Below are 19,439 nucleotides of genomic sequence, written 5' to 3' on the forward strand. Positions count from 1 at the left end.
GCCAGTAACCTTGTCAGCACAGGACAGAGGTATAGAAAACATACCACTGCCATAAAAAGACAAATTTTAAGTAACTAAATCCAACATTTTCCAACATTATCTATAACTTGACTCATGATGGTAATGATTGATAGGCATAACCCACATAAACAAAATATCTGTTGTGTGAAAGAACAATAATAATGATAACTAACATTTATGTAGAACTTTGTTTACAAAGTATTATATATATATATATTATTTTATTCCTCATAATAATAAAGGAAGCTATATTCTAGTATTATTTCCATTTTTCAGATCAATAAATTGAAGCTGAGAGAGTATAAGTAACTTGCCTAAATTCATACAGTTTAGTAAGTGCCTAAGGTAGCATTTGAACTTGTCTTCCTGACTCCAAGATCAGCACTCTATTAAATGTGCCATGCAGCTGCCAAGAAGAATTGTAGAATCATAAAATTTAGAGTATTTAAAATATGAAAGTATGTAAGAGGCAATAAAGTTTAACCTTCTCTTTTTACATGTAGCACCAGGATCATAGGCCCTCCCATCCACATCCCAGGACAGGACTGCCTTCACATGAGCCTCCAGGTAAGCTTCCCTACTTTGTGGGTCCATACCTATAAGTATGCGCATGCATACACACACATACACTCCAAGGCTCATGAACTTCACTGATATGTTTATAATTAGTTTTATTATTAGCTTGACATACAAGCATTTAATGAAATAGCATAATAAGAAAAACAACAATAGAACTTTTCCATTTAAACTCAGTGACACTCTCACAAATATTTACATATAATTAGTTATGTCTGATTTTTCATGATCCTATGGGGTTTTCTTAGCAAAAATAATGGAGTGGTTTACTATTTCTTTCTCCAAATCATTTTACAGATGAAGAAACTGAGGCAGACAGTTAAATGCTGAATATCATACAACTAGTAAGCTATAGAGGCCAGATTTGAATTCAGAAAGATGAGCCTTGCTTATTCTAGATCTAGCATCAATCCACTGTAATTGTCCTGAAAGGACCTTAGAAATTGTATGTAAACAGTAGTGTCAAACTCAAGTAAAAATGGATCCCTGTGAGCCACATATTAACTTAGAGAAACACAAATTGACATTATTTGTTATATTGTATTTTTATTTATTTTGTTAAATATTTCCCTATTATATTTTAACTGGTTATGGCTGCACTTGAGAGTTTTATGGACCATGATGGCATCAGGCTGTAATTTTGACACCTCTGCTGTAAAGCACCATAAAGTTGTACATGTATGATGATGCTGATGAAGATGATGATGGTGATAGTGATGATAGTGATGAAGAAGAAGGTGGAAGTGTTGGCAGTGGTGGTGATCATGGTAGTGGTATCTATATAGTTTTATATAAAAAGCCAAGGTGGCATAGTAGACAAGCTACTAGACTCAAGTAGACTTGGGCTTCTCTTCAACCGCTGATATACTCACTACAATAGCTATGTGACTTAGGATAGATCACTTAACCTCTAAGTCCTTTCAGCAATTCCCTAGGATTTATTCTATTCAGTCATAGATGAATTGCATTAGTGAAGGGAATTTCCACATTTAGAGTTCCCTGGACTGATGAAATCACAAATCATTTGGGCATTTGCATATACTTGTACATACAGACCTAAAGTAGTTGTGTGATCATTGCTCCCTCTGAGATTTTGAATATCAATGAGTGTATTCCTAAGCCACATATGTCAAAGTAATACTCATACACATCCTGTCTTTTCATCTTATCTCATCCTTCCATGTTATATTCATTAAGAAAACAAGGAATAAAGGCAGTAGAGCTGGATTTTGGGCTATAATTGTCTATGTCTGGTGCCAGAACCAATTGATAGACAGATGGCAAGGGAACAGGGAGATTGAGAAGGGGAGGCAGCACTATGGGACACAGAAAAAGAACTCAATTCTGGAACTGTAAGGGTCAAAGGTCTCTAATGAGATAGGATCAACCTGGAGATATGTGAAAAAGATAAAAGGCAAATTAGCATGAATCTAAATATCAACCATTTTCTAGGAAAACAAAGTAAAATATACATTTTCATTGTATTCTTCCTCTCTCAAGAACAATGAAGCCCTCAAGAGAATTATAAAGAGGAAAAAATCCAAGATATTATTCTCTCTAGCTTTCTGGCAATAATGAGAGTAAATGAAGGTTATAAGGAAATAATATGATCTGAAGCTACAAAACTAAATCTGGCCTTATATGGAGGCAGAAAAGTAAGTTCATTAGGGACTTGATACCATATGGTAATGGTAACACCCTCTGCCTTGACTCCTACCTTTAAAATATTTGCCCCACTTTGCAATTTAACATGAATCATATTACCTGACTTTTTTCAAAATTCATCTCACTTTTTTCAAGATTTCTCTCCTTGTGAATCCTTGAACCTATAGGTTATATTCCTTCCATTCTATATGAGTACCCTTTATTTATATGTGTTCTCCCCCATTAGTATATAAGCATCTTGAACCTAGGGACACTTTTTGTATTTCTGCATATAATAAGTATCTAATAAATGCTTATTGATTGATTGATAGAGGCATAGGAATTGTAGTACCTGAATCCCATCAGTCCTGGAATACCATTGAGGTGCTATGTAATTACATTTCTGCTATTTCTAGGTCCCCAAACATATGACTCTTGTGTGATAATAGGATACAATTATTCCAGTGCAGTGTTGGAGGAAAGCAACTCAAGAGTGTGTCTTGATAGTAAATATAACCCACAGGCTGAATGTTGGAAGCTGTTTCCGCCTTCTGGGCTAACAACATGGGGAAGAGGAAGGCACATGTCCTTCTACTGGTAGTCATTAACAAGAAGAAGTTGGTGATTTCAGAAAAGTGATTCAGAAGAGGAAACAAACCCAAGTGGACTCTAGTTTGGTTCTGCTGACATTCCCACATAACTCATTCCTTTGGATAAAAAAAAACTATTAACAACTTTGCACCTCTTGAGACGTCTCTTCAGGCTCTGAGTGAATGAACTCCAGAGCCAGTACTTTCTTCCATTACCTTCTGCTAGCTTCTAGGTAAAGGCTGGGTGAGTACCTATCAGCAATGGCATAAAAAAGATTGCCCCATAGTGAGGAAGTTAAACAAGAAAACTAGTAAGATTTCCTGAAACTCTAAGTCTATAAATTTATGTTAAATGACCAGACTAAGATCACAGAATTCATTAATAACAATACTAGACTAGAACCCACGTCTCTTGACTTCCATGGAAAACAAGAACATGTTAGTAAATATTTAATAATTGACTCCCCAGCAAAATACACACACACAAACACACACATTTTAATATATGTATATGTGTGTATAAGCATGCATAATCTATAATAACACATAATATAAACAATATTTCTCTATGTATATATGAAATATGCACACAGAACACACTTTTAAGTTTGATCTTCATTTTTATCATTTCCTCCATTACTTTCTTAATCTAGACAACCAGAAGAACAATAACTCAAGTACTGATTTGTAGCATTTCCTACAAATTCCCAATGTGGAAATGCTTACCTTAGGAATTTGATAATCAGTTCTAGTGATCAGCTTTGAGCTGACTCCGGCACATTCCTGATTCCGGTATTTTAAGATTTCCTAGGACATCTAAAGAATTACATTTTCTCTTTTACTCATTCCCAAATTACCCTACATGTGTGTGACTGGGAGAGGGAAGAGGAAGAATATATTATGCATAATGAGGTTGGGTAGGAAGGTGAAAGAGATTCCATCTTTGCAATGTGAGCTCACTGGTGTCACAAAATAAAGTGACCTTTCTTAAAGTCTTTGCTACATCATTTCATAAAAATGTTGACCTGACCAAAGGGTTTCAAAGTATAAAGAATTATAATTTCATTTTATGAACAAAAATAAAATATCATACCTTTAGGGAAAACTTTTATTTAAACATGTCTTCAACAATCAAGTGATAATAGAAAAGAAAATATTTATGAGGATGAATAAAGATGGATAATTCATTCAGGTTCTTAAAGAAAAAAAAAGCTTTTTCAAGAGAATTAACTAAAGAAAAAAAGAGTTGATAGCAATAACAGCTGAAAAGGGAAATAAATTATTTATCAGCCCTCCTGTAGAGACATCCAAACTTTAGTTATGCTTCAAAAAACATCTGATGGCAGCTAATTCCCATAGCAAATTTCCATTTAGAATTATATCATTGGTTTTGATGCTTCCCTGTGTAGTGTGCATATCATGTATGTGTGTTTGTGCATAAGTGTGTGTAAATTATATATGTATATATATATCATATATATATAGCATCACAGACATGTATACTTACAGATTCACAACAGCTACTATTTATTGTAGTGTGTTTTATAGAGCCCCCAAATTGGGGTGCCAAAATATACTATGCTTTCTATAGCCCCCACGCTGGGGTGCCAAAATATACTATCTGTACTAGCACTTTGGAGGATCTTGGAACTAGCCTGAGTCCTAGGTCTTAGTGGAGGAGTGAAGGAGGCAAAAGACCCATGAGGATGGTCAAAGATGGAGTCCATTTATTTCAAGTCCTCTCAGCCCCTAAATACCTTAGTATGATCACATCACTACAGCACACTGAGCATGTGTTAACTAGAGAATCATTACATCATCACATCTCACTGTGCAAGTGCTAACTATGGTAGCATTACGTCACTACATCACTCTGTATATGTGTTAACTGTAAGAACCCTGGTATTGATGTGTAAATTACTCTTACTGTAAGTATCCCTTGCTTCATGTAGAACATATCTGGTCATGGCCTCCTTGACTTCTCAGGAAGGGTGAAAGGTACCAAAGAGGGATGGGGAGCCAAACCAGGCATTGTCAACAGGTTCCCTCTGGACTGAAGCTCTCATACCTTACAAAGAGTTCCCCCAATATCTGGGGCCCTCTACAATTTACAGAACAATCTACAATTTGCAAAGCATTTTATACACATTATCTCATGTGAATTCATTAGTTAGATGTTACAGGATTCATCTTACATATTAAAAAGGGCAGACAGATTAAGTGGCTTGCTTTTAATCATACAACTAATAAATGTCTGAAGTAGGATGTTAACCCACACCTTCTTTATATCAAGTACAACACTGTACTCTACCAGATGTACATCTCTTTATACAAATAAAAGTGTTCAAGAAATATTGAAATTTCAATTCAAGGTACTCAGAAAACAAAGACAAAAATAAAACAGAATCTGTCTTCCGGGAGTTTACATTCTACTGGAGGGTATGATGTAAGTAAAATCATACTCTAAATAGAAATCTCAATACTTAAAGGAACTTGTTAAAAATTCTTTGATTAAAACAAATCATCCACACGTTGACTCATAATAAAATTTAGATTTTTTTCATTGTGCTCTTCTGTAATCACTAAGAACCCATAGCAAAAATAAATGGTATATGTTAATGAGTGACATTTCAATTGCTACAAATTTCAACTTCAAAATAAAAGAATTCTGACAGAACAGCCTAAAGCCAACACAACCAAAGTATATGTCAACCAAAAAAAATACACTAAAACTTGAGGATGTAAAGTCTATGTTAGAAACCTCAGATTTGAGAATGGAGATAGAGCTGGAGAGAACAGAGTCTCAAACTTTTAATTATGGTATCTGCATACAACTGGCAACTGATACATGGTGCATGGCTTTAAAATATCTTTAAAAGGCTAATTATTTTTAAACCACTCCTGTGCTTTTAAACTGTTAATCCAGAATTGGAAATACATTGCCCTTCATGTTTGACATTTTGTCAGAAAAAATTACAAATGCTTCAAAATTCCAAGAATATCAACTGAATATGGCAAATTAGAGTCATATTCTAAGATTCCTCCCCTGGGGTTGTTTTGCAATTGGACTGAACAAGAACAAGAATGAAACAAGAAATTCAGTTGCAGTGGGTAATTTTACTTGACATTGCATAAGAGAGACCTGGAGGAAGAATTACCTCATTTAGGAACCCTTTCTCCAATGAGGCTCCAGTGATTACTGGTTACCCTAGCAGTCATAACTAACTCACAGCTGATCTATGCATATGGACCTGAGGATGATAACTGAGGACCAGAGCAGTGAAATGACTTCCACAAAGTCACATGACTAGTAAATGACAAATTCAAGACTCAAATTCAGTCTGCCATCTCCCAGTGCTCTCTCTACTACAATGAACTAACTGCCTAGGCACTTAAACCAGTTCTTTGCTTGGAAGATCCACGGAATTCTTTACAATAATCATTTGCCAACTGCTGGTAACAATGAGTTTCAAAGCAATAGAAAATACTTTTGATCTCTAATGTTGGTGTTAATTTCACTGAGGAAGGACTAATTAGGGAGAAAATATGTTTGCTTATAAATCCCAATACATGAATCCTTCATATCCGTTTACAGTAGTTTTTATTTTTCTTAATTTATTATTTATTTATTTTAACATTCTTTTATCTTTTAATTTTGAGCTCCAGATTCTTTCCCTCCCTTTCATCTATTTCCTACCCAATAAGAAGGAAACAAAATAAAATTAATTGTACAATATGATACTAATATGTTTTTCTGTGAAAATCATACAAAACATATTTACACAGTAATCATATTGCTGAAAAAAAGAAAAGAAAGCAAAAAGGAATTATACTCCAGTTTGTACTGATAGTTCAACAGTTCTCTCTCTGGAGATGGGTAGTATTTTTACAACATAGGTCCTACAGAATAATCTTGGATCATTGTATCAATCAGAGTAACCAAATCTTTCATAGTTGATTATGATAATCCTGTTGCTACTGTACACAATGATCTCCCAGTTCTTACTTCACTTTACCTAGAAATCATCATGTTTTCCTGGAACCAAACTCCTATTCATTTCTTATGACACAAAATTACTCCATCACAATCACATGCCATAGCTTGTTCAGCTATTCCTTAACTGGTGAACATCCCCTCAATTTCCAAATCTTTGCACAAAAGAACTGCAATAAATATTTTTGCACATATAGAACTTTTTCCTTCTTCTTTGATAATTTTAGGATAAATACCTAGTAATGGTTCTGATGAAGCAAATGGTATGCATAGTTTCATAGCCCTTTGAGCATAGTTTCGAATTATTCTCCAGAATGATAAATTAGTTCACTACTCCACCAATAATGTACATATTATCCCTCGTCCTCTCAAGCATTTTTCATTTCTTATAGATGTGAGGAGATACCTCAGAGTTGTTTTAAATTGCCTTTTTTACTCTATAGTGATTTAAGGCAATTTTTTCATATTGCTGTAGATAGATTTTTATTTCTTCTGCTAAAAACTGCATATTCATACCCTTTGATCATTATCAATTAAGGAATGACAACTTTATAAATTTGACTCAGTTCCTGACACATCTGAGAAATGAGGACTTTATCAGTGAAACTCTGTAAATCTTTTAATATTTTTTCATGTCCCATATGTTTTTAGCAAAATGTAGTTTCCCTGATTCTTTATTTTAATTAGGTGTATTTTTGCTTTTAGGGGCAATTAGGTGGCAAAATAGCTTGCCAGCCCTGAAGTCAGAAAAATTTAAATTCCTGAGTTCAGATCTAATCTCCCACACTTAATAGCTGTGTAACCCTGGACAAGTCCCTTAATCCTATCTGCCTCAGTTTCCTCATCTGTAAAATGAGTGGTAAAAAGAAATGATGAACCATTGCAGCAAATAAAATCACAAAGAATCCATCATGACTAATAAATTTTTAAAAATCAGTACAAATTATACTTAGTTCCACTTAGATCTGATTGCTTCCTGATTCCAAATTCAATATTCTTTCCACTGTACATGGCTATCACTGAGTCAAAAGTGTATCCCCAATAAATATTATTTTCCATAAAGATAAGAATGTGACTAAGAAAGGTCTCTTATAGAAGAGACTTACCCAATCAATAAACAGATTATTTAGGACCTCTCCTGCTATATTCGAGAATTATGTACTCTGTGGAGCTGCAGAAGCAGCAAAATGTCAGCTCAGGTGCCTTCCCTCATGGAACACATAGGCTTGTTGAGAAGATAAGATACCTATACATGAAAAGGTAACTCTTAGAGATAGCAAATAAAATACAAAATAAAGATTATAGAATCACAGAAGGACAGAATCAGGATGGGCAATGCATGGAATCACTAAGAAGCAAAGTGTGTTTTCAGTAGTATTTCTGCCATTTTGAGTCCTGACTCTTCTTGACTTCTTTTGGGATTTTCTTGGCAAAGATTCTGGAGTGGTATGCCATTTCCTTCTCCAGATCATTTTACAGATGAAGAAGCTGAGGAAAATAGGGTTAAATGACTTGCCCAAGGTCACACAATTAGTAAGTGGTCAGATTTAAACTTCGGTCTTCCTGAAATTAATTCCAGTGCTCTTATTTCAGCATCATCTAGCTACCCCAAACTGTATATACTACATAGAACAATGTGAATGAAGTAGTAGGCTTGTATAATGAGATTTCAGAATAAAAATATAAGGCCGTATTTTGAAGGTCCAAAAAAATTCTTACAATTATATTACATTCTTTAAGTCATAAAGCACTTTCATATATATACATGGTTTTGATGTTCATTATATCCTATGAGGCAGCTAAAAAAAGAAAGATTATTTCCCAATTTGCTTTGGAAATAGAGGTAGTGGGGTTCAGTGATATGATCAAGATCACAAAATTAGTTAAAAAAAAAAGCCAGACTTAAAACTAAATTTATCTGACTCCAGTCTTGGTACTCTATGCAATGTGGCAAAAGGGAATCAAAAAAAAATAGCAACTAGAGGTTTAGTAAGGAATGATTTGACTGCACTGATAGAGGCAAAAATTCTTAAATTGGTTTTTGATGGATGAATTGTAATATCAGTAAGACAATAGCTGAGTGACTAAACTTAACTGTTTGAAGTAAGGCAGCTATCATTAATAGAGGTAAATTGTCTTGCTATACAAATTCCCTTGTTCACACCCTATCTATGTAAAGAAATAGGAAATTCTTGGAGTTATCTGACTTTCCATAAAAAGATCATGATTTATACCAGGTTACCCCACAATTAGACAAGACAACCAGGTCAAACAGACTTGGATGAAAAGCCAACTTAAGGAAGCATGAACTTTGTGGAGAAAAGTTTAGCTTTAAAAATTCTGGAATATTAGTTGGTGATAATAGCCCAGAAATAAATTTGAAGCCATTAAAGAAACAGATAAATAGCTTTCTTCTTCTATTAGGAATGGCACTTCAAAGTTGGAAGGCATCAAAGAAGAGAGATAAATGGAATGAAGAGAAGCAGCAGACTTCAATTATTTATTGACAATGCTGAAAAAATAAATTTGGGGAATTTGTAACCTGAAATATCTCCAAAGTAAACTGCCCAGATTGATTAATTACTACATTAAAAGCCTGAATGTTAATTAGTTGTCTTTACATCTTCCTACCTACCCACAGTACAACAGTGGTAATATTATCTCCTCCTTGTTAATTGACTATTAACTAGGGAAAGTAATTGCTTTGCAAATTATTCCCCTGAAAACACTTAAGGTATAATGCTGCAAGATGTGTATTTATATGTTTGTACAGGAGAGAGGGAATATCCTCTCTTGATGATATGGGTATATGCTGCGAGGAATATAAAATGAAGACTGCTTTCCTCAACACAACCTTACTTGCTAACTTAAGTATCTCTTATTTCTGGAGAAGTCTTCCTGGACTCAGAAAGAAATATGCGTGTTTCCACACCAAATATTGTCTACACATTAATTCTATCATTTTATCTGCTCTCAGTCTGTTGAAATGTAGCTTAGAAGGTCAGAATCCCTATGGCAGAGAAAAAAACAGAAATTGACCAAAGCTCACAAATTTTCCTCCAAACAACTTTAAATAATGCATTAAAACAAATTCTAGAATGGCTGAATTCACAAAAGGACAGGGTTAAAAAATTTTCCAGCCCAAGACAACATAGATCAATAGGAAAGCTCTGTTGCACCAAGATGAAAGTGGAGCACAGTCCAACATAGGCAACACTGGGTCAAGCCAGCACAAGGCCTTAAGGGCGGTGAATCAGAGGCTGCTGGAACTTCCAGCCCACAAAAGTTAGAAGTGTCAGACAATTGGACAGAAGCAGATTAAAGGGGTCACTTTGCTGGCACTAGGTGAAGGACTCTGTTGCATTATCCATATTTGGGTCTTGAGTCACAATGTTGGATTGCCATCCCAGAGTGAAGAGGAACATTAACACATCAAAGTTTGTAGCCACAGGAAAGCAGGGGTTCTAGGTATAGTTCCAGGATAGGAAAAGTGCTTGTGATTACTCAAGGAACAGCCCAGGAGACTAGAAAATACACCTCTAATTAGATCATATCGTTAGAAGAACTGAAAACTTAGAGAACCCTGGAACTACCTCTGAAAACAGCTACAACTAAAGTTTGGCTCAGTGCTTTTCTCCCTCATCCAGGTTATTTGCCCAACTTTAACATAAAGTCAAGAGATAGTTTGAAAAAATGAACAACAAAAAAGGAACCTGACCACACAAAATTACTATGATGACAGAAAAAATAAAAACACAAATTCAGAAGACAACAAAGTCAAAACTGCTGCACCCAAAACCTCAAAGAAAAATGTGAACTTGTCTCAGGCCTAAAAAGAATTTCTGGAAGTACTTAAAAAGGATTTTAAAGTTGAATAAAAGAAGTAGAACAAAAATTGGAAAAATAAGTCAGAGTGATGCAAGAAATGGGATAGGGAGCAAGTCAACAATTTGGTAAAGAAAGCACACACACACAAAAAAAAAAAAATACTAAAGAAAATAACACTCCAAAGGACAAAATAGGTCAAATGATAAAAAGAAGCACAAAAATTCACTGAAAAAAAAACTCCTTAAAAAAATAAAAGAGCCCAAATTGAAAAGGAGGAACTAAAGCTTAATGAAGAAAATAATTTATTAAAAATTAGAATTGGGCAAATGAAAGTCAATGACTCCATGAGGCATCAAAGAAACTTACCATCAAATCAAAAGAATGAGAAAAATAGGAAAAATATGAAATATCCCATTGGAAAAACAACTAATCTGGAAAATAGAGCAAGGAGAAGTAATTTAATAATTATAAGTCATGATCAAAAAAAACAAAAAGAACCTAGACATCATTTTTCTTTTCTTTTTTTTTATATTTAATAGCCTTTTATTTACAGGTTATATGTATGGGTAACTTTACAGCATTAACAATTGCCAAACCTCTTGTTCCAATTTTTCACTTCTTACCCCCCATCTCCTCCCCCAGATGGCAGGATGACCAGTAGATGTTAAATATATTAAAATATAAATTAGATACACAATAAGTATACATGACCAAACCTTTATTTTGCTGTACAAAAAGAATCAGACTCTGAAATATTGTACAATTAGCTTGTGAAGGAAATCAAAAATGCAGGTGGGCATAAATATAGGGATTGGGAATTCAATGTAATGGTTTTTATAGACATCATTTTTCAAGAAATCATCAAGGAAAACTGCCTTAATATTCTAGAAGCAGAGAGTAAAATAGAAATTGAAAGAATCCAATAATCACCTCCTGAAAGAAATCCCAAAATGAAAACCTCCAGGAACATTATAGTCAAATTTCAGAGTTCCCAGGTCAAACAAACAAACAAACAAACATTGTAAGCAGCAAAAAAGAAAATTTAAATATCATGAAACTACAGTCAGAATAACACAAAATTTAGCAGTTTCCACATTTTAAAAAAGTGGAGAATTTAGAATAGGATATTCCAGAAGGCAAAAGAGTTAAGATTATAACCAAGAATAACCCAATTATGAATATAGTCTAATCTGCAGAGAGAAAAATGGATATTGAAATAGAGTATTTTCAATCATTCCTGCTAAAAAGTCTCAAATGAAATAGTGATACCTCAGTACTCATTAATTATTTCCAGACGAGTGGCAAAAATGATGAGTACCAAATACATTTTTTTTCATAAGGAAGACATCTCTAATATGCAACCTAACCATTCCTCTTCACCCATTTCCCCAAAGGGGCAAGTGGGGCTTCCAGCTATAGAGAAACAAACCAGCACAGCCCAACTAGGATCCTCTCTTCTTAACTCAACTCTGAGATGAATTATAAGCTATATAATATAAGGAATATAAGGTATTATATATACACATCCTCCAAGCTGTGGAGACAGAAGCTGTGATTTCACACCCTCCACTGTCCAGGGCTCTAGCCACCACCCAGGTCTCAAGGCTACCAGGAGTCCTGGGTCCTCTGCCATTGCCTCCACCTGGGCTCCCACTGCTGCTGCTTGAGGCACCCCTGCTGTTCCTGCTCCTGGTTCTTCTCCTCCTTCCCAGCATGCTTGCCACTCCTGGGCCTCTTCCAGTACTCTTTTGGGAGCCAGAAGACTATATACTACAGATATGTCCTATAGGGAATTGCTTCAGAACTGCCTGCCAATAACCATGGCTTCAGCATTGGTGTGCTCCAACCTGACTGTCCTATACACTGCTACCTTTGCTGGAAAGGAGCTGCCCATGGCTGAGGGCAATAGCAGTAGTAGAAGGGGCTGGGCAGTAAGCCTGGCCAATCTCACATCCCTAGTGTTCAACCAAGACAACAGCCAAGTGTGATGAGTGCCCATCAAGGGTCAAGTGCTAAAATATATTTTTTCTCATCAAATATATCAAATATCAAATTTGACTAGTTTCAAAGCAAATGAGTGCCAACATACCACTGTGATTCCTGTAAAGAATTTGCAAACTTTTAAAATCTATGCAATGTCAATTAATAGTAGTAGTATTGTAATTATTGACAGGAAAATTAAATAAATTTAATATGTGTCCAGGCAGATTGATTAATGCAGAACCAAAAATGGAGATTGGAAAAAAATAGGATAAACCTGGTCTTTCGAGGTATTATCAGGGAAGACAAATCCATTATCCTATAGTATGTCTATAAGACCACTGTTGGTAAGAGGACCTGAGGCTAGGTATCATCCCATATAACAATTCCTGTGCATTTAAGAAATTGATATAAAGTTACCCATAAGATCAAATGGGGACAGCTAGGTGCCATAGTGGATAGGGCTAAGCCTGAAACCAAAAAGACTTATTTTCTTGAGTTCAAATCTGACCTCAGATAATTCCTAACTATGTGACCCCGGGCAAATCATTTAATCCTATTAGCCTCGGTTTCCTCATCTGTAAAATGAACTGGAGAAGGAAAGACAAACCATTCCTGTATCTTTGCCAAGAAAACTCCAACTGGGGTCAGAAACAGTTGGAAAAAATTTCAAAAGGACTGAACAAAATAAGATCAATACCTTGTAAGTCTGAAAATTATTGTCACTGTTACTAATATTGTATGAATGAACTAATATTCTTCTCCATACCCATATGCTTACTTTTCTTTCCATTCCCCCTACTACTAGCAAAGACTTACATACCATCCACCCAGGTTATTACCTCCTAACAGCCAGCCAACTTTTGCTCTGATCTTCATCTAATACACCTCCAATACACCTATCAAAATAATCTTTTTTTTAATTTTTTATGGTTTTATTTTTTTTTATTTTTTTATAACTTTTTATTGACAGAACCCATGCCAGGGTAATTTTTTACAACATTATCCCTTGCACTCACTTCTGTTCCGATTTTTCCCCTCTCTCCCTCCACTCCCTCCCATAGATGGCAAGCAGTCCTATATATGTTAAATATGTCACAGTATATCCTAGATACAATCTATGTATGCAGAACCAAACAGTTCTCTTGTTGCACAGGAAGAATTGGATTCAGAAGGTAAAAATAACCCAGGAAGAAAAACAAAAAGGCAAACAGTTTACATTCATTTCCCACTGTTCTTTTTTTGAGTGTAGCTGCTTCTGTCCATCATTGATCTATTGAAACCGAGTTAGGTCTCTTTATCAAAGAAATCCACTTCCATCAAAATACATCTTCATACAGTATCGTTGTTGAACTATATAATGATCTCCTAGTTCTGCTCATTTCACTTAGCATCAGTTCATGTAAGTCTCTCCAAGCCTCTCTGTATTCATCCTGCTGGTCATTTCTTACAGAACAATAATATTCCATAACATTCATATACCACAATTTACTCAACCATTCTCCAATTGATAGGCATCCATTCATTTTCCAGTTTCTAGCCACTATAAACAGGGCTGCCACAGACATACAGGTCCCTTTCCCTTCTTTAGTATCTCTTTGGGGTATAAGCCCAGTAGTAGCACTGCTGGATCAAAGGGTATGCACACTTTGATCACTTTGGGGGCATAATTCCAGATTGCTCTCCAGAATGGTTGGATTTGTTCACAATTCCACCACCAATGCATCAGTGTCCCAGTTTTCCCGCATCCCTTCCAACACTCATCATTATTTTTTCCTGTCATCTTAGCCAATCTGACAGGTGTGTAATGGTATCTCAGATATGTCTTAATTTGCATTTCTCTAATCAATAGTGATTTGGAACACTTTCATATGAGTGGTAATAGTTTCAATTTCATCATCTGAAAATTATCTTTTCATATCCTTTGACCATTTATCAGTTGGAGAATGGCTTGATTTCTTATAAATTAGAGTCAATTCTCTATATATTTTGGAAATGAGGCCTTTATCAGAAACTTTAACTGTGAAGATGTTTTCCCAATTTGTTGCTTCCCTTCTAATCTTGTTTGCATTAGTTTTGTTTGTACAAAGGCTTTTTAATTTGATGTAATCAAAATTTTCTATTTTGTGATCGGTAATGGTCTCTAATTCATCTTTGGTCACAAATTTTTTCCTCCTCCACAAGTCTGAGAGATAAACTATCCTATGTTCCTCTAATTTATTTATAATCTCATTCTTTATGCCTAAATCATGGACCCATTTTGATCTTATCTTGGTATACAGTGTTAAGTATGGGTCCAAGAATAATCTTTTTTTTTCAAAAGTCAACTTTTAATTATAACAGTGTTGCCAAACAAAAATCAAACAGAGGTTAACATGATACCGTTTTTCTAAAAAGAAAACCACAATTGTTCTTCTGCCCTCTAAACTGCATCAAAATCAAAAAAAATATCAGATTTAACTGATCCCTTTGGATTTCCAGGGGTTTATTCCATGGAAGAGTATGTCTCAAAATATACAGTGGGAGGTGTGGAGATAACCATAGGATTCAGAGAGGGTTGGTGTTCTGATCTTTCCATCAGTCAATAGGAATACTCTCCCAAGGAAAGACTCAGAGGAGCTTCCAGGGATTTTTCTAATGTCAGAGGCCCCAGGGCTATCCAAAATAATCTAGTCCTTTGGCTAAGAGAGGAAGAAAGAGAAACCTGTAGAATTTCTAGGATATCCCAGAAATAGAATGGTCTGGTGATACTCTATGCCTGCTCCCCTCAAAAAAGGAAATCTCTTTTAGAAGAGAAGACAGTTTCAAGTGTCATCCGAAAATGTGGGTACTGGGGATGGAGTAGGGAGATGTTGCAATGTCTTTCCACCAGTCTGAGCTCCATCTCTACTAGCTAGCTTGCCAGTCTAGGCTAAATGCTAGCTGGGATTCCTGATGCTAGAGCAAAAGTTTAAACATACGTGTGTGTGTGTGTGTGTGTGTGTGTGTTTGCTCAATGCGAAACAATTAAAAACTCCAGATAATCTCAGCAACATAATAGTCACATGTTTACATACATATATACATGCATAAACAACTACACACATATATACACATCAAAAAATGAAACGAAACAAAAAGACCAATCTTGTATGTGACCTTAAAATACTCAGTCAAACTCGGATTAGTGGCCACTGGGTTAAGGCTCTGATTGGCTGGCTGTTGGAGCATGCGATGTGCCCATCACCTCTCCATCTTGAGAGCATCATCACTATCAATACACTGGCTGGGGTCCAGGATCATCAGTTTGTCAATCAGGTCCAGTGCATAAAGGTCCTTGACATAGACATTGAGCTGCTCTTGACCTCCTAGGCAGGTCCAATTTTCTCGTACAGCTCATATTTGTCCACATTAGACCACACTTCTGAAGTAATGAAGCTATAAAGCTGACTGATGAGGTTGGTACTGCTCTGTGTTACCTTGCATAATAGGATCATGGGTCCACATGTCCGCCATGACACAGCCTCTACCCAAAGGTCTACTGGGGGGCCACAAATACGTTCTCCAAGCAGCAGTTCTGGGGGCTAGTACTGGAGGGTCTACTTTGTTAGTAAAACAGTTTGGATAGCTGTTCTTGGCCAGACTAAAATCACAAGACAAACCAAAGTCAGCCAACTTCAGGACCCCATCCCTAGTAAAGAGCACATTGTCTGCTTTCATGTTCCGATTTCAAAATCTTGTAGTAGAGACTGTAGAGAGCTGCAGATAATGGGGCAACTCTGGGTAAGATATAAAACCCTTCAGCTCAGAGGGAACCTGCTGACAATGTTTGGTTTGGCTCCTCACCTCCCTTTGGTGCTTTCCCCCTTCCTCAGAAGTCAGGGAGGACATGACCACCTGTGTTCTACTTGAAGCAAGGGATACTTACAGTAAAGATATATCAATAGCAGGGTGCTTATAATTAGTGTTTGCACAGTGTGCTGTGGTGGTGTAATGCTACTATCATTAGCACTTGCTCAATGTGATATGGTGATGTAATGGTTCTGTAGTTGGCACATGCTCAGTGTGCTGTAGTGATGTAATTGTACTAAGGTATTTAGGGGCCGAGAAGACTGGAAATAAAGGGACTCTATCTTTGACCATCCTTGTGGGCCTCCTGACTTCTTCACTCTCCACTAAGACCAAGAACTCAGGCTGGCTGCAAGAAAGCTAGTCTGGACAGTATATTTTGGCACCCCAGTGTGAGGGCTCTAGAAAGTGCACTACAAGAGACCATTGAGCAGCATTTGCATCACCTTCTGACAGTGAACTTGACACCCTCAGCAACTCAGCAAGGTCATGTTCACAGAAATCAAACATCAGGTAGATGCTGCCTTTGCAGCTATTGTAGGAAGAAGCTTTGATCCTACAGATCTCAATTAGGCTGACCACATTCTCATATTCAAGAAAGTGGAGAATCTTGATTTCTCTTAAGGCAGTGATGGGAAATCCCTCATTTTCATTTTCCATAAGCACTTTCTTCAGAGCCCCTTTCTTCCCTGTCTGTAGATGTTTGACCTTAAAGGCTTCACTGAAGGTGCCCTGGACAATCTTGGCCAGCTTCTGGTACTTAGATACTTCATTGCAGAAGAGGTATTCCACATACTGGACTGCTTGGTATCTCCTGTACCTCCTGCTGTCCCATGAGCTGCCTCTGCTGCCACTGCTGCTATTGTTACTGCTATAGCTGTTGCCACCTGTCTTCCCACACTCCAGCTCCCACTTTCATCTCTCCTAGAATATTTTTTCATGCATAGATTCAACAGTTCAGTTGTACTGGACTTTTCATGACCTCATTTAGTTGGGGCTTTGGGGCAAAGATATAGGAATGGCTTGCCATTTCTTTCTCCAGCTCATTTTAAATGAGGAAACTGAGGTAAACAGGATAAGTGATTTGCTGAGAATAACATAGCTACTAAGTGTCTGAGGCCAGGTTTGAACTCAGGAAGAATAATCTCTATGACTCAAGGATGAGCACTTTGCCCTGCACCATCTAGCTGCCAAAAGACAGACTTTGGTTTAATCAAAGAATATAGAAGGAATATACTTGAGTTCCAAATAATAAAAAGAAAAATAAAAAATTCCCATGACATGAGGACTTAAAGAGCTGTAAAGTGCTTTGCAAATCTTAAAGCACTCAGTTCTAGCTATTGCTACCAATGTCTCCTCCCTAAATAATTTTTTAAAAATAAAATATTGAGTAAATAACTTCATATGTCCCACTTCTTACTGTTTATTATTTGAATTCCTATCCACTCTTCTATCTCCCAGCTCAAATGTCAACTCCTCCAGAAGTTTTTCTGATACCCCTTAATAATAAAGATCCTTCTGCCTTGTATGTTATGTGATTCTTTGGTTTTAAGACAAATTATCATTTCTCTCTGATATTAATAAACAATTATTGGAGTAGGATTAAGCTTTCTCCTTCCTATTTCCTAACAGAATTCAACCACTGCAGGTTATTCAGAAAGCTTTTGAAGTATAGGACTGATAATAAAATGAAATCTTAGGCGAAACTTACAAAACCATAAAACTTAGATCTGATCAAAAGTAAAGAAATTCAAGTCTGGGTGAATTAGTGAATTCTGACTTGTAGTTTTAATCACACAAATCTGAGTGGAAGTGGATTGCCATAGACTGGAGAAGTCTGAGAATTGTCTCTGTATCCATGACATGAGTGATCCAAGTCAAGTCTCCTAAGCCCCCATTAGAATAGGCCTGCCCCTAATTAGAATATTTATTTTCTTTGTTACCCAATCAGAATTGATTGCCATTTGTCAAGACATTTCTTCTAAGAACATATAACCATCAATAGGCAAATATTAGCCATCTTTTGCTTTATAAGAGACAAAGCACTGTCCTTTTATTAATTACTTCTTAGCCATAATTAATAAAAATGATTAATTACCCAGAAATCGTTCTCTCATACTTTGCATATATCACAGTTTGTACCACTCTAATGTATGCACTTACAATGTCTTATTTTATATTTGTTATCGGTGTCTTTTAGAACATAGGCTCCATAAAGACAAGGACATTTCTTAAATAAGCTACTCTCTCCTAGGAACTACTATACATGATAACCCCCTTAAAAATGTTTGCTGAAGGAGCATTTTTATATTCTTGTGTAGAATTTTAAAAGGTCCATAAAGAATTCATCCACTGGCAGAAACTCTTTCTAGCCAGACACCAATAGTACAATGGAAAAAAAAATAAATGAAGAGCAGACAGATGAATTACAGGAAATGATATATAAAGGCTACCCACCACCTGAGACCCTTACTAATGAAACAGTTTGTTTGTTTTTTTCTTTTTTTAAATAGCCAATGGGCTTTCACATGTACTTATGTCTGATTTATGTTACCATCTGGGAGAATGGAGGAGAGGAATATAAACTGGCTATCTTTCCACCAGATCAAAAGCCTGAGGGGTGGGAAGGGGGAAAGGTGAACAGCTTTGGTGTTTTTCCCACCTCCACTCATATAGCCTAAGGGGATCAGATTCAGGCTGTCATCAACAACATCCACAGCTGTTTGGCTACCTTCCACCTCTCTGCCACATACAAACACAAACCGCCCAAAGCATGTTGTTAAAGTTCATTTAATGTTAGTAATTTGGCTTCTTGTGAACACATACTGAGGTTTTCAGGGATTGTTTTGTTGTCGTTGTTGTTTGCATTCAGTGGAGAACTTCAAATTATAGATGCAAAAATATGCCAGCAATGCTTATCATTGGTCTGTTTTCCTTAGTACTGAAGGAACTGACTGTAACATGCTAATGATAATTAA

At 36.1% G+C, this 19,439-nt stretch overlaps 1 pseudogene; it reads right to left on the minus strand.

The window, feature by feature from the left end:
• Positions 1 to 1,177: 1,177 nt before the first annotated feature.
• Positions 1,178 to 17,402, minus strand: LOC105748983 (annotated as a pseudogene).
• Positions 17,403 to 19,439: the final 2,037 nt, after the last annotated feature.

The sequence above is a fragment of the Sarcophilus harrisii genome, chromosome 2, assembly GCF_902635505.1.
Source record: "Sarcophilus harrisii chromosome 2, mSarHar1.11, whole genome shotgun sequence".
In the NCBI taxonomy this organism is placed as follows: domain Eukaryota; kingdom Metazoa; phylum Chordata; class Mammalia; order Dasyuromorphia; family Dasyuridae; genus Sarcophilus; species Sarcophilus harrisii.